General features: G+C 42.9%; 2 pseudogenes across 2 annotated transcripts; one reads left to right on the forward strand and one right to left on the reverse strand.

The window, feature by feature from the left end:
- Positions 1–259: 259 nt before the first annotated feature.
- LOC309868525 (kelch-like protein 42 pseudogene) lies at positions 260–1,400 on the reverse strand (annotated as a pseudogene). Its single transcript has one exon. The product of its transcript is annotated as a kelch-like protein 42 pseudogene (transcript).
- Positions 1,401–7,252: 5,852 nt separating this feature from the next.
- On the forward strand, positions 7,253–14,542 carry LOC309868538 (MANSC domain-containing protein 4 pseudogene; annotated as a pseudogene). The gene is made up of 3 exons: positions 7,253–8,537; positions 11,282–11,416; positions 13,902–14,542. The product of its transcript is annotated as an MANSC domain-containing protein 4 pseudogene (transcript).
- The last annotated feature ends 960 nt before the right edge of the window (positions 14,543–15,502 follow it).

The following is a 15,502-nucleotide window of genomic DNA, read 5'->3' on the forward strand; positions in this document are numbered from 1 at the left end:
AAAAAGTTTTCCTTTACAGTATCCTTCCAGGAAACCACAGACATCCCCCACCCCCACGCCCCCCCCAACTGCGAAAGAGGCAAAAAGGCAGTTTGCCTGAAAGAGCGATACCTGCAAGGAAAGTACTCGGTTAGTTGACCTGGCGGGGGCCACTTCTTCCTCGCAAGTTCTCAGTTCCTTGGGAACTCTGCCAGAGTCCAGGCCAGCGACACTCCTGAAGATGTCATTCCCACTTCAGCAAAATCTCCTGCGATTGCCCAGCAAACATCAAGGGAATGAACGAACTAGTGAGCAAGTGAATGAATGGAACGGGAAAAGAAGCAGAAGCAGCCCCGCTGGGCGCTTACCTCTTCTGGTTCATGGAGGCCACCTGGAGCCACTCATTGGTGCTGGGGTTGTAGGAGTGCGCAGCCGAGATTTCCTGGCTAGTGATCCTATACCCGCCCACTATGAAGAGGTAGTTGTCCAGGATGGCAGACCCGTAACCCCTGACGTTCACCAGGTCGGGAGGAAGGTTGTTGGCCAGCGGGAACCAACGTTCGGTCATCTCCTCATACCTGAGCATGGACGGGGGCTCCCCTTGGTAGGGGTGTGGGGCCAGGGGGCCCCCCAGGAAATCCCCCAGGGCTACAAGAACCGGAGTCCCGGTCATCCGGGCCTCTCTCAGCCTCTGCTTCAGGCTGACATCCCCGGGGGCCTGAGGAGGAGCCCCCAGGAGGTGGAACTGGGGCTTGCACAGCACCTCGTGGAAGTGGACGACCATGAAGCGCAGGCAGGCCTCCTGCAGGTCGGGCAGCCCGTACACCTGCGCCAGGCGGTACAGCTCCAGGCAGTTGGTGAGCCGCACCTGGGACAGCAGCAGCTGCAGCAGAGACGTGACCTGAAGGAAGGAGGCCGCTTCCACCAGCTCCGCCAGCAGGCTCACCTCGTCCATCTCCTCTTCCTCCTCCACCCCGCCGCCCTTCTCCGCCTGCGGGCCCAGGAGCCAGCCTTCGCGGGCCCCGCCGGCGTTGATGAAGTCCAGCACCAGGCGCAGGCCCGGGGCGCTGAGGCCGCGCAGCTGCTGCACCTCGGGGCCGCCGGCCTCCTGGCTCAGGGCCTCGCGCATGCCGGAGCGGTAGAGGGCGCGGAAATAGTCGCTCTGCTCGATAAGCTTCCTCTCGCTCACCGGGTCGCAGCGGTCCTCCAGGCGGATCTGCACCATCTCCTCGGCCGACATGGCTGGGGGGCCGGGGGCCGCGGGGGTGCCCGCCAGCTCTGCGCGCTCGCCTCCCCGCCCCCACGCGCTCGCCGGGTTCCGGGTTGGGCGCGCCGAGGGATGGCGCCGCGGAGGAGGAGGGAGGCGACGGGCCGCCGCCCGCTCCCGCGTCCGCCCAGCCTTTCTGGGTCGCGGCGGCGCCCCCGAGGCAGCCCCTCCTCCTGGTCCCGGGGGCGGCGGCTCAGCCTCGCTCCCCCGCAGGGGCCGCCCTGCCGGTCTGCTCTGCCTCAACGCCACAAAAGGCCGGGTTGCCGCGCGCCGGGCGTCGGGAGGCGGCCGCCGTCCTCGTCCGGGTTGTCCGGGCCGCGTCCGCCGCCGAGGGGATCCCAGCCCCCAGCCCGCAGCCTCCTGCCACGCCTCGCTTCTCACTTCCGCCCGCAGGACCCCTGCCGCCCGCCAGACCTGCGAGCGGATCCGTTGTCGGGGAGGGCTGCGGGCCCCGGCGCTCCGGCTGCGGCCACGTCCCCGCAGCCTCCCCCGCACGCCCGGCGCAGCGGCTCTGCGGCCTGCGGGCTCCGCAGCGACGCGCGGGTTGGGAGGGGGACTGGAGGCGAGGTGAAGCCAGTCCGCTGTTTCTTCCGCGCTGCTTTACGAGCGGGGAGACAGAGAAGAGAAGAAGAAACAGGCGTGGGGGGACCGGGATGATGGGAGTCGGGGGTCCTGGGAGTCAAAATGACATCACATCTGGGATCGCCCATCTAGCCCAATCCGGCATAGTGTCCCGGGGCCTGAGGCACATAGGCCGTCCCTGCACACGCAGGTGACACCTAGAGCTGATTCTTCGCCAGGGTCATCGTGGAGGAGCCATCTTGCAGAAAGAAGGTCCAGGCAGATGGCAGCAGGTTCTGCAGGGCTCGCTGGGCTGCACAGTACAGCAGATGAAACGGGTCGGGAAGCAGAGGGGCTTGTATTTGCTGCTGGGGCCCGTTAAGTCTTTTTATGCTATTAAAAGAAAGACAATTTAAGTGAGGACACGTGACTTCTTTTAAAACCTCGTCTAAAAGTTATTGCTTTTCCTATTTCAGTTTGGTTGGGCTAGCCATGACAGATGGTCTGAGCAGAAGATCTGGCCGCCTTTAGTCATACTGGCCTACCGAGTGGCTTTTCTTGCCACCCTATGTTCCCCAGCCCATGAGGACTACTGAAGGAGGGGCAAGTTCCCGGTCTTCTCTCACTGGACGTTGCAAAGAGATGAGTAAAAACCTCAGGCCAAATAATGAAGACCTCGTGTTGTTCATGAGATATGAATTAATCTTAGAAGGGAGTGAGAGGGATACTGTTAGGTTAGCTTTGGGTAGATGGAGGGATAAGGATTGGGAGGGAACTGGCACCCTATCCTAAAAAACAAAACAAACAAAAACCAAAAATATTTGAAATTTTTCCCAGACCAAGATTCTTCCGTAATAGTCCTCAACTTGGGGAGGAGATGTATTTGGGCTTTGTTTTTATTATGACAAGCTTCATCTGTCTTCTGGAATGGCAAGTTGTTAAATGACACCTTCTTCATAAATACATTTCCGCTTTTTGAAACAAGTTATCTCCTACAACCGGATTAACATTTTACCTTAGTAAGGGGAGAAGCATTAAAAACCAGAGAAGAAAGATTGGTAAAGCATGAAATCATTTCAGCACCTTTTTGGTTAATTTGTTCTTCTCACTATGTAACTTAACTGCCTCGTGGTGAGTTGTCCTCCATTATCTTCTCTATAAAACACCATGGATAAGGAACTAACATATTAAAGACATAGAAAAAAATTCTAGTAGATTCTGGCCTCCCTGGGAAAAGTGAAGGAGACAAGGATGGATCTATGACTTGCCTTATTCATCTGTTTTTTTGTTTTTAAATCTGTGAACGTTATCTTTTCGCCTTGTTTCTTGGACTTTAAATCATTACTGATAAAAGTAATGATTCTCAAGCAACTTCTCACACTTCTGTTCTCAATAAGGGTGCAGTCAAGACATTCTAAGTTTCTTGGGTGTAGGCAACCATGACTTTAGCAACCTCTTTGGGAAAGTAAAGCGCCACCTCTAGTATTAGGCCCTAAACTGGCAAATTTTGCTGGGAGGCACATCCTCTATTAAAGAGGCTTGGACTTGGGATTTATTTGTGCCTCCACTGGCAACAATGCCAGATTCAGTGGGTCAGCCAAGAAGAACAGGCTCTTAGTCTCTTCCCTGTCCTTTTAGAATCTTTCACCAATGGATGCTTTTGTTTCCAAACGTCATGGATATGCCTCAGACTGGTATTTTCTTGCCTTCTAAAAAGAGACCCAAAAAAATCACACTCAAAGAATGATGCACATCAGAAAGGCAATTCACGCACAGTAATATTATCAGAGTAAGATTAGCTTGGGCAGGGAATCTGGGGTGTGAGTCTGACAATACCAGGCACTAAACCTGTAAGCTTTTTGACCCTGATAATGATAATAATGTCACTTAGGATTTGAAGTATCTTAAAAGACAAATCATTTTTATAATTTACACAGTAAGCTTTCTGTTGAGCTAGAAATGCAAAGTCAAAGCAATATAAACTCATTTATAAAAGATCTAAAATATTATTTCTAAGCCTTATGAAAATATTGCTCATATATAGTTGGTGGTATAATTTTATAGATCTGTTATTGACTGAACAACGAATAATAAAGACTGGCCTTTGTGGTACTATGACTCACTTCAGACACTTTATATTTTATGATCTTTTTACAAAAGACTACAGTAAGTGTCAGACACAGGCTGTTTCTTTAAGAATTTCTGGAAAATACAACCTTAATGACTGAGAAGAAAAAAAATATTTAAGTACAAGATGTTTATTACATTGTTGCTTTTAATAATAAATAATTAGAAAACATAACGTATAATAGTAATAGTAGCCAGCATTTATTGAGTATTTATTATATGCCAAGCAAAATTGTCGGTGATTTTGTGGATTACAATACAATTTTTTATTTTGCTTCATAGCTGAGGAAGCTGAAGTACAGAGTAAATTTTGGTACATTCGTAGAATGAAATACTGGAGAGCCATTACAACTGAGGATAAACATGTAGATCCTTCTTTAGAAACCCTGAAAAATATAATTTTACCCTGGGTATTTAGAAAACAGTTTCTGGAGGGACAAATGGGTGGCAGAGTCAGTTAAGCATCAGGTTCTTGGTTTCAAGTCAGGTCGTGACCTCGGGGTCGTGGGATTGAGCCCTGAGTGGGGTCCATGCTCAGTGTACAGTCTGCTTAAGATTCTCTCTCCCTCCCCTCTGCCCTTCCCACTCATGTTCTCTGTCTCTAAAACAAACAAATAAATAAATAAATAAATAAATAAATAGATCTTTAAAAAACAGTTTCTGGAACAGCATGAATCCATTTACGTACAATGGCATATATATATATATATATTTTCTATAGAGATGTCTAGAAGGATGTTAATGAAAGTGTTAAGACTATAGGACTGTAGTTTTTATTCCTTTTTGTGCTTTACTGTAAGTTTGGATTTTTATTTTATTTTTATTTTTTAAAACTTTTTAGAGATTTTTATTTATTTATTTGACAGAGAGAGACACAGCACGAAAGGGAACACAAGCAGGGGGAGTGGGAGAGGGAGAAGCAGGCTTCCCATGGAGCAGGGAGCCCAATGTGGGGCTCAATCCCAGGACCCTGGGATCACAACCTGAGCCGAAGGTAGATGTTTAACAACTGAGCCACCCAGGTGCCCCAAAAGTTTGGGTATTTAAAGTGAAACATATATCAATTTAATAAAAAGCAAAACATGTTAATAAAGATTATTTCCTTTTCTTTTTTAACAAGCAAAACTGTAATATTTTCCTTTCATGCAAGCATGTGGGACAATTTAAATGACTATAAAGTAGTACAGTTCTTTAAAAATGGCTCAGGGTCTCTTGGGTGATTCTCGGTGTGTTGGCTATCCAACTTTTGGCTTTAGCTCAGGTCATGATCTCTGGGAAGGGACAGGAGATCCAACCCCTTTCATCTTTATACCACCCCCATCAGGTCAGGCTCCCTGCTCAGCAGGGAGTCTGTTTTTTCCTCCCCCTCACTCTCTACCCCCACCTTGACCCACCCATGTGTGCACTCTCTCTCTCTCAAATAAATATTAAAAAAAAATAAAAATCGTTCATATTTAATTCCAATTGAGCATCTTAATGTAAGTAAAACTTCCATTTTTTTTGCAGTCAGTTTTATGTCAGTGTTTTCCAAACATCTTAGTAAATCACCTGGGACGCTTTTAAGAATTCTGGTTCCCAGACTAGAACAACTGAATCAGGCTCTTGGAAGAAAAATGTGGTTTTTAAGGTAAGAATACAATCTTTGAACCCTTCTTAAGAGCACTCAGTTGGAAATAAATACAATATATCACTGCATTGCAATAGTGTAACAGTTCTCAATATTTGATAATATCTATAAAAAGCCTATATAGCAATTTTTTATTCAGAGTTGGAATTGCTTTCTGGTTTCTGTAATTTCATCTCACATGGACAATTTTGAGACTAGATGTTTCTGGGCCACATATCTCAGCCCATTGTGGATTCCTCCCTCTGCCCCTGCAGTCCAGTTTCTATCTCTCCTTTTCAAAATATTTGGCTCCAAGAAGTTCCTGGTTTCCAACTGAATGTTTATGCAATCACAAAAAAAAAAAAAAAAAAAAAGTTTAAAAAATTTTAAAGCATGCTTTTACATTGGTATTTGGAGATTCTTTAAAAAATGCAACTTTGATCTTTACTTGAACACCATTTGACAGCAAAAGGATTAAGCAATTATGGGTTGTTCCATTATCCCTGCAGGATACATGAGAACTTCAAGGAATTCTATATCACACAAAAGAAACTGCATTTAATGTGATTGAAAGACACTGAGGGGAGAAGGTTAGAAAGCTGACTTTCTGGTTTATGTCCCCAGGGCATGAAATAATTGCTGTATCTATGGAACCTCATGGAAAAAAAGGGAGTAATCTTTTTGTTCCTCGCCTGTCACTTACTTTGCCATCAGGAAACCTCTCTTCCCTTTCTCCTTGGAACAGACAGAATGGTCGGATTATTTGCAGGTAAGCAACTGAAACTTGTTTTCTATGAGAAGTTCAATAGAATAACACATTAATCATTTTTAGTATATTTTAGGTGGCTTATGCAGGGTTAGGAGTTAATCCATGTTATAATTTTTGCTTAGGAGAAAGTAAAATGTTTTGTTTTTAAAGTTATTCAGCCCTTTGATTATTTGCTTATTATTGATGATTAAATCATATATTTCTAAAAATTAAAGCATATGTGATAGGCTATTATTACAAAACAGGTAGAGAAATGAAAATTCAAAGAATGTTAACATTTTTGTGCCAAGTAAGTGAATGAGTCATTGTGCAAAAGGTACGAAAGAAACTGAGATCACAGGATAGAAAAAGCTTTATCTTTTTTTTTTTAAAAAAAGAGCAGTTCAGCCGTACTTTATGCCAAAAGCTGATTTTCACTTAAGCTTGGTATAAAAATGGGATAAAAACCCAACAGTTTCATATTTTGAACTACTTTGTCAACGTGGACATCATCATGGGATATGGAAACTACAACCTTCACAAAAGTGAGAGGCCATTTTTTGCCTCCTTTAGTATCTTTTCGAATGTTTTGGCCTTGCAATTGAAGTGATTTTTATTAATACTTAGAAATTTAAAACCATTTCATTTCCCTAATACACATTTCTTAGAAACTGTCCCTGCTTTAGTCAGAGATACTATGCATTTTGTATATGCTTCACAAAGAAGTATCTTTTATAACTTGCAAACAAGCCTCCATTTTGAACTTTTTTTTTTTAAAGATTTTATTTATTTATTTGACAGAGAGTGAGCGAGGGAGGGAACACAAGCAGGGGGAGTGGGAAAGCGAGAAGTAGGCTTCCGCTTGAGCAGGGAGCCCAATGGGGGCTCAGTCCCAGGACACTGGGATCAGGAACCAAGAGGAAGGCATATGCTTAATGACTAAGCCACCCAGGTGCCCCCCCCCTTCCACTTGTTGAACTTCTTCACAATTTTCACTGTTATGTTTTATTTTCTCTTTTTAAAGAAAGTCTGTGGTTGACCTTTGAGGGGGTGGGGAATGCCTAGCTCCAAGAAGTGACCAGGATCCACATATCCACATTCAATGTTTTCAAAATCACTGCAAAATTAATTTTTTTTCATTTTCAGTTTTCATTTACTTTCAAGGTTTTGTTGTTGTTATTTTGTTAATAAAAACAAAAAATTTAAACCAGGGCACAAACTGGTTTTCTGGTGAATGTAAATACCAGAACTTAAATCATAGGGGGAACATTTTTTTTTTTAAAGTCTGCAGTTGGGCGCCTGGGTGGCTCAGTGGGTTAAGCCTCTGCCTTTGGCTCGGGTCATGATCCCAGAGTCCTGGGATCGAGCCCCACCTCAGACTCTCTGCTTGGTGGGGAGCCTGCTTCCTCCTCTCTCTCTGCCTGCCTCTCTGCCTACTTGTGATCTCTCTCTCTCTCTCTCTGCCAAATAAATAAATAAAATCTTTAAAAAAATAATAAAAATTTAAAAATTAAAAGTCTGCAGTCACAGGTTTCTTTAAAACCATACAACAGTCCCCTTACAAACCATGTCTTGTTTCTGGTGTAATGGATCCTTCCTTTATCTGACGTCAAGTGACTAAATTATTGTTTTCCTCAGAAAGACTCTGGGCTAGGGTTTCCACTTGTCTTTATATTTACTTAGGAAGAGGTGTCTGTGACTATTCACTTTCAGAGAAAGAAGAAAAGCAGAGGAGAGAATCCACATCTTCAAGAGGGTAAGGGACAGAGTATCAAAATGGCCTGGAAAATGTTCAGAATTAACATCAGAAAGTCAAATGTTCACCTAGGGCTCAGCTGGGAAGAAACAAAAGAAAAATCAATATGCAGTCAAAGAATGGCTTCACTTTTCTAGAAGGTGACTCTCTAGGAGAGTCCCTTAGCAACAGCTTTGAAATTCCAGAACCTGTCCTCAACCCTGATGGTCAGCTTCGGCGTCTGTCTGGATCTCAGACTTCTTGCCCGATCTTCCTACCACGGAAATGCACGTGGCAGTGGTGGAAACAGCCTTGGTGCTGCTGCTGAGCATGGGGTGGACCTCAGACTCTCTCTGCTCACCCACCATTTTTTATAGAGACTGTTGGATCCGTCGCTTTCCAGGTCTTCTGATTGACCTGGAGGAGTCTCAGAAGCTGGGAGCTCAGTTCCTGAAGTATTATTCTGAAAGTACCGGCCAGAAATGTAGCAGGAGCTGCTGCCTTAGGAAGGATGGTAAGTATCAATGATATGCCTGAGCAAAAATCAGGAGAAACTTAGAAAATGAAGACCTAAGTAAGGAGCTCTAGGCAGAGGTTCCAGGGAACAGATGATCAGGACTAGGGAAGATGAGGGAGAGACAAGGGGATGGGGGAGGCAGGAGAGAGATTGAGACTGACTTTGCCGTTTGGATCAGTTCTGGCTCAGTTTACAAATCTGGTGATGATCCAGAGTGCCATGGAACCCACAGGTAACACAGAATCTTCTTTTCTTCACTAAAGTGCTAAATGAAACTATTTCCTCGAGGGTTAACTAACAATATTTCCACATCCCCCCAAAATGGCATATTTGGCTTCAAAAAATAATACAATAATTTCTTTTTCAAACTTCTTTTGGTGATCTCAATATTTCAAATTTTTGAAATGTGCTTGTTTGTGTTGAGCAAATGTGGGTTGCATGGAGCAAGAATTTAGATTGTTTAGATGTTTTGAAGGACATAGGTAGATATATGTCAACTAGCAAAAAGAAAGAAAATAAATATGTATTTTAAATATTCTGATTTTTTTGTCTGAAGTCCAGAATCAGAGTTAAGCATCACCCATGTCATATGATCAAGGTTTATAATAAGGAAAACATTTCATTATTGCAGAATTTCCAGTTATAATTGTCTAAAGACTACTTTCATTTGTTTTTCATTTTTCCAAGATTTTAAAGCTACTTGGAAAGAAATAGCAAAAGCAACACAATACGTTAAAATAATTCTCTTGGTTCTTCTACACTTTCTTTCCATGGTTTGATACTGACTTATTAATTGCCAGTGCCTCCTATCCAAGTACACATGGCAGATTTCTGGGATGTGTACTGAGGCTACCCAAGGGTGTAAACTGACCACAGTGTGAGAAGCTGTCCCGGGCTAAGCCCTAGAAAGTTAATCAGGCACACAAGAGAGCAATTAATTTTTTAAAGGGATTTTTTTTTTTTTTTTTTACAGAATTTATTTATTTGAGAGAGAGAGAGGAGAGTGTGTGTGTGTGTGTGTGTGTGAGAGAGAGTACAAGCAGAGGCAACAGCAGAGGGAAAGGAGAAACAGATTTCCCGTTTAGCAGGGAGCCCAATGCAGGGCTTGATCCCAGGACCCGGGATCATGAGCTGAGCCAAAGGCAGACGCTTAACTGACTGAGGCACCCAGGTGCCCCAAGGGAAAATTTTTTGAAAAGGTTGCCAATCTAGATTCTCACCTTAAAGATGCTTCTAACTCCCATAAGCCTGAAGGGAAGGTGTGTCGGGGGGTGTACCTTTCAGCATTTTCCCATGGTATCCATTTACCTGACTGTCCATCGCAGGGAAACTGTGTCCTCTGGACTTCCAGGGATACTTTAAGCATCCAGTAGAATTCCATGATTTTAGAGCCTCTGTAGCTTCCAAGTTGTGGTTTTCTTCCTCCAGAAGAAAGGGCACGAACACACGTCTGTTTTTAGCTGGAAGCCAGAACTTTAAAAAGCCACAGTCCTGCAATAACTAACCTGTTCAGAGCTGGAACTCTAAAATGTACACGAAGAGGAATATAAAACTTCTTTCAAAATTGTTCTCTTTACAGCATCAACTACTTTCTTATCAAAAATTTAAATGTCTAAATTTGCATATTTTTAAATCCTTTCCCTTAAACTTGACAGTCCAGTCTTTAAGGAATGCATTTGTAATCTAAAATGTATTAGCAATGTATTATTCATTGAATTCTGCCCTCTTCTTTATCCTCCTGGCTGGCCCAGAGGTAACGGGGGAGGGGTGGGATAGAGCTCCCCACAGTTAACCTTACACAGAAGCAGCAAAGGTTTGGCCAACCACAGTTCCACAACAGCTTTAGGGATACTCTGAGGTCTGGTAATTGTATGCTATCCCTCTGTAATCTTATTTTATTAAAGAAGTTGATACCTTTGGTCAATGGAGATTTCCCAGCGCATGGTTCCTACTACACTGCAGCAGGAGGAAAGTCTGTTTTGTACTTTAGGGAGGACAGACTGGATACTGGCACTCAGCAAATCAGACTTAAGGGTTTCCAGAAATAACATGATGCATTTTATGGAGCAAAGTTATTTAGGAGAAGGGGGATAGCATCAGTGACGTACCCCCACCCACTAGAATTCCAAATGTTCACATCCTTGTCAGTGGACTCTCTTCCTCTTTAAAGGACATTGAATGGGCTTTCCGTTGGATGTGTGATTTGCAAATGGGGCTAGTGCTCCCCTATAATCAGGGTCAGGGTAGCGTTCACCTGGCCTGCTGCCTTTCTACCATCCCGGCCTCTCCCAGTAATTGCAGTGTTTGCCTTCCCATGACTCCCTCTTTTGTTATAACATCTGTCACTTGATTTTTGTTTTTCTTTCTCTGGTGAACTCCGGTGCATTAGCATTCTGAGAGGGCACTGCAACTAGAAATCTGATAAGCCCCAGGGGCTTCTGTAGCCAACTGAACTTTTCATGAACATAAAATCCTGGGATTGGAAAATGATTCCAGGTAATCCTGTGTGGAATGGAATGTGTGAAAGATTAGAGAAAAATCCATGGACAGTTTCTTTTAAAAGGGCATTTTCCACATTCATAGAAACAGTTACTGTAGTTCACCATGTTCTGTGAGATGTCTGAACATAGCCCTGCAATATACTGGTGTGAATGCCATGTTCTTGGAAGAAATAGAAGCTACTCAGAGCTCTTCCAGCTGGGAGAAACCAAAACCACCTGCAGATGCACTTTTCCTTTCAGTTTCCTGTAACGTGGCTGTCTTCTACCATGATCCCATGCATGACAATGTCAACTGCCTCCATGTTCACTGCCCCACACTGGAGAGCTGCATATTAGAGCCTGGAACCAGTGCCATTTTATACAACGTAACAGAAGGTAATGATTTGTGCATTTTGTGTTTATGCTGAAGAATGTTGGTAACGCTCTAGTAGAGATGTATAACCTAGAAACTGGCTGGTAACAACCTGAACCACTATTTTCCCATGATCTCTATCTGGAAAAGTTTTGGGCATCCAGGGCAGAAAACTACAAATAAATTTGCTCTAGTTTGGCATGCTCAGCACTGATGAATTCATTCCAGATGATAACAAATTGTATGTGATCAAAGAAGAGCTTAAGCATTACCTATATTCCAGGAGCCCCTAGCAAAAGCCCAAAAAGGCATTCCTAATAGTGAATACTGTTACGCTGAAAAAAATAAGTAAATAAAAAAAAAAAAAGAAGAAGAAGAAGGCATTCCTACTGGAGGGGCTAAGCATACTACTAGGAACAAAGAAAATGCTTAGTGGCAGTTTTGAGGTCTATGGACAGACACTGTATACAAGGCTTCTACAAAGATTGATGTCAAGGACAAGGAAATGCACATACTAACATACATTAGCCTACCAATGGTCCCAAGATAACCATTATTTTAGATAAATACACATTTAAGCGTGCCTTGCCCATGTATACAAACACATGGTACAAATTGGTAAATGTGAAAGAATAGATTTTTGCCATCCGGATACAAAGGCGCTAAATTTCGTCATTGGTTTTATTTACTGAACACCTAATTCAGGCCAGGAGCAGCATTGCAGAAGATGGCAGCTATATGTCTGCCCTCGAGTTTCTTACAATCTAGTTGATATGACAAGGCTCACAATTAGTGTAGAACCTAATTAAATACAAAAATGTGTGATACTGCCTCAAGTACAAGCACTCAAAAGAAGAGGAGACTAAAGAAACCTATGTTCAGAGGCAGCTTCGTGGAAGAGGCCAGGCAGAGGCAAGACAAGGAGTTCTGTATCACACGACGGGAGAGTAGAAAACAGATCTGGCTACAAAAGGGGCACTTTCGGGGTTGCAATGAAAATCTGGGTAAGGATAGGGTAGGCCAGGTTACAAAAGTGTTTTGGACAAAGCAGTGTTTGGACTTGACATTGTCAGCAACAGAGAACCAGCAAAATAATTTAGTGAGAGAACGTTATCATTAAAGTGATGAGTGTGATTGTCTTTAGTCTGGAAAAATAATATGCAGGATGCGAATTAGAATATCTAGTCAGGGAAGCATTAGATCTGGAGAAGGTGACCGTGACTGCAATGAAGAGGAGGGATGATTACCAGCACATTGGGAGGGAACCAGATAGGAACCACTTTTTGGATGAAGGAAAAGAAGAGAGTGGAGTCCAAGATTGCTCTGCAGTACATAGATTCCAGCTTGGGTGATGGAAGATTGGTGAGGTCACCGAAAGGGATAGAGAGCCAGACAAAATGATTTTGGCTTTGGGACTGTTCAGTGATGACATGAGATGTCTAGGTGGGAACCTTCAGTAGACCACAGGAGCAATGAGACCAGGGACCGAGAAAGAGGAAATAACAGGTGATGCGGATTTCAGTGCCACTGACATAATGGTGACAGCCGATGAGGATACTCGTGTGTGTGTGTGTGTGTGGTGAAGGGGTGAGATGAAGGGAAAAGATAACAGACTAAAGATTGTGGAAAGCACACAACCAATTTGAACCAAGGAGAGAACCAGCTAAAGAAAGAAAAAATGAGAAACAGGCAATCTGAGATAAAGTGTCAAGAGAGTCTGCATTCCAGGGAGTCACAAAAGGAGAATTTTAGGGAAAGGATGGCCAGCAGGATTGAGGGTAAAAGAGAAGTCAGAACAATGAGGTGGCCAGGAAATATGGAAACTACTGATTATCTCAGAAGCATAATTCTGACAGAATAGTGTGGATGGAACAAGATGGCAGAAGGCAAACAACAAAGAAAGGAAATGGATATCGTTATGTTGAGAGGGAGAGAGGCAGAGAGACAGAAACTGATAGGAGAGACAACTGAAAAGCTGTTGAGAAGTTTTTTCCCCTCCCCTTTATAGACAGAGCAATATTTGCTTGTGTCTGAAGTCAGAGGGAAAGGAGTTCCTTTACAAGAGAGAAAATACTGAAGACAAAGTCATTACCTTCAGGGACTGGGAAGGGAGGAGACAGAGGGCTTTGCTCATGATTTTGAATACAGTTATACTTCTGTATTATTTATTTTTTTAAAACTTTAAGATGCTACATATCTCAAATGGTTACTGCTTTTTTTGCAATTCTTGCACTAACATTGGCTATTGTTACCCAGAAGCCCCGGCAGACACAAAGAATCCTCCATGATGGAGCCAGCTGTTTGTAACAGAAAGTGTTCTTGAAAGTTAAGATAAATTCAAATGTGGCCAGGACGTTTCTAAGCCTTCCAGAAATATGCAATAGTAGAACTTGAACTTAAGCTCAGTTCACTAACTTGGTGGCAAACCCAAGACTTCTCCAAGCTGTGCTTTGATATTCTCTCCTTGAAATAAAAAATAAAATGAATGATGCCTTATTTATCTTTCAGGTATAGATCCAGATTTGCTGGTTTTTGAACAATCACGTCCCACATATCTAAATACTCGTTCCTCATCTAACACACGGGACAGACTAAGGATTTTAAAAGCTACGCATTTAGATGAACAACAAACCACAGTGATAAACCAAATGCTACCATCAACCACACATCAAGATTTGGTTGTCAACACAAACAGTACTAGGTATTCCAAGGAGTTAACCACAGATTCTTGGGCAAAACTCATTTCCCTGAATAACTCCATTACCACAGAGGTAAATATGGTGTCACACAGCACTGATTTCATCAATAATCCAGATAACAAGACTATTTCTCCTTTCTTTGTTCCCATAGACACAAAAGCTTTTCATAGGCCTATTCCATCCCGACTCAACAGTAGCAAGCAATTACTAAATAAAACCAAGGGGTCCAACAGCAGAAACCACACAGCTGAGAATGAAGACATGACACCTGATGGGGCATCTGTGACTTCAAAGATGTGGCTGGCTCCAGTGGCCCTCTGTACCTCTGTCATCTTTCTTTGCTGTTGTATGATCATCCTAGCATCTGGATGCTGGAGAAAGCAGCAGGGCCAGTATAAGCCAGGGCAGAGAAAGGCAGGATCCAGGCATGTCAAAAAGTTAACACTCTAAAGAAGAACTCTTCATAGTAAAAGTTACAAGATTGTAAGCTTTCAAGGGTATCGTTTTTAGTTTTCTGTAAGACAAGGGCTGTTTGTTTAAAAAAAAATAAATATTGCACAGGACTGTAAGGCCATAATCTTCATAAACTTAACTGCTTTGATCATTTCTATTTTGTGAATAGTCTACCCTTTGCCAAAGTTCCAAAATTCTGACCCCTGCACTTGTTTAGCACAGTGTGAGAGATATGCTTCTAAGTGCTATACATGTATTCCCTCATGGATATAATTTTATGAATTAGATATACTTTTTAAAATGACTATAGTATTATTATCACATTTTACAGATGAGGAAAATGAGAAGAGAGAGGCTATCTTCCCTAAAGTCACATAGCTTAATATTAGGGAGGGCAGGATTTAATAGATATCTGGTTCAAAAGTTCATGCTGGAAATCACTGTTAGATTAAAAGCCTCCAAAAAACATGGAAAAAAAAAATACAGAGAGGAAAACACCATAATATCATATGTTTCCTGTCAAGGTCAAATAATTGTCATGTATGTTAATAAAATCTTTTAGTGGATTGGACAGAAAAGTGCTATTATTACAGTTACTAACACATGTGCAAATGCTGCCTTTTAAAAAAATTTAGTTTTGATGTTCGACTGATTAATTCTTCTTAATCCTAAACCATCTTCATTTTTTAAAGTTGACATGCCTTTAACTCTGGTACTGGAATTGTGTTGATCTCTGTTGAATAAAGTTTGGGAGTTTTCGTTTACAGCCCTCACGTGTATGTAGTGTTTTCCCAGGTGCAAACATTAGCTGTAGGTATTTGAGCTCTGTCCAAATCTTACACCAGATCTACCCCCACCCCCACCCTGAAGTGCAGACACTTTAATTCAATCAAGTCTCCAATGATTTTAAGCTTTAGACCCTTAATCTAACCCTTGAAACTCTTTTTAAATGTGAGG

The sequence above is a fragment of the Mustela nivalis genome (assembly GCF_964662115.1).
Source record: "Mustela nivalis genome assembly, chromosome: 7".
NCBI classification, from domain to species: domain Eukaryota; kingdom Metazoa; phylum Chordata; class Mammalia; order Carnivora; family Mustelidae; genus Mustela; species Mustela nivalis.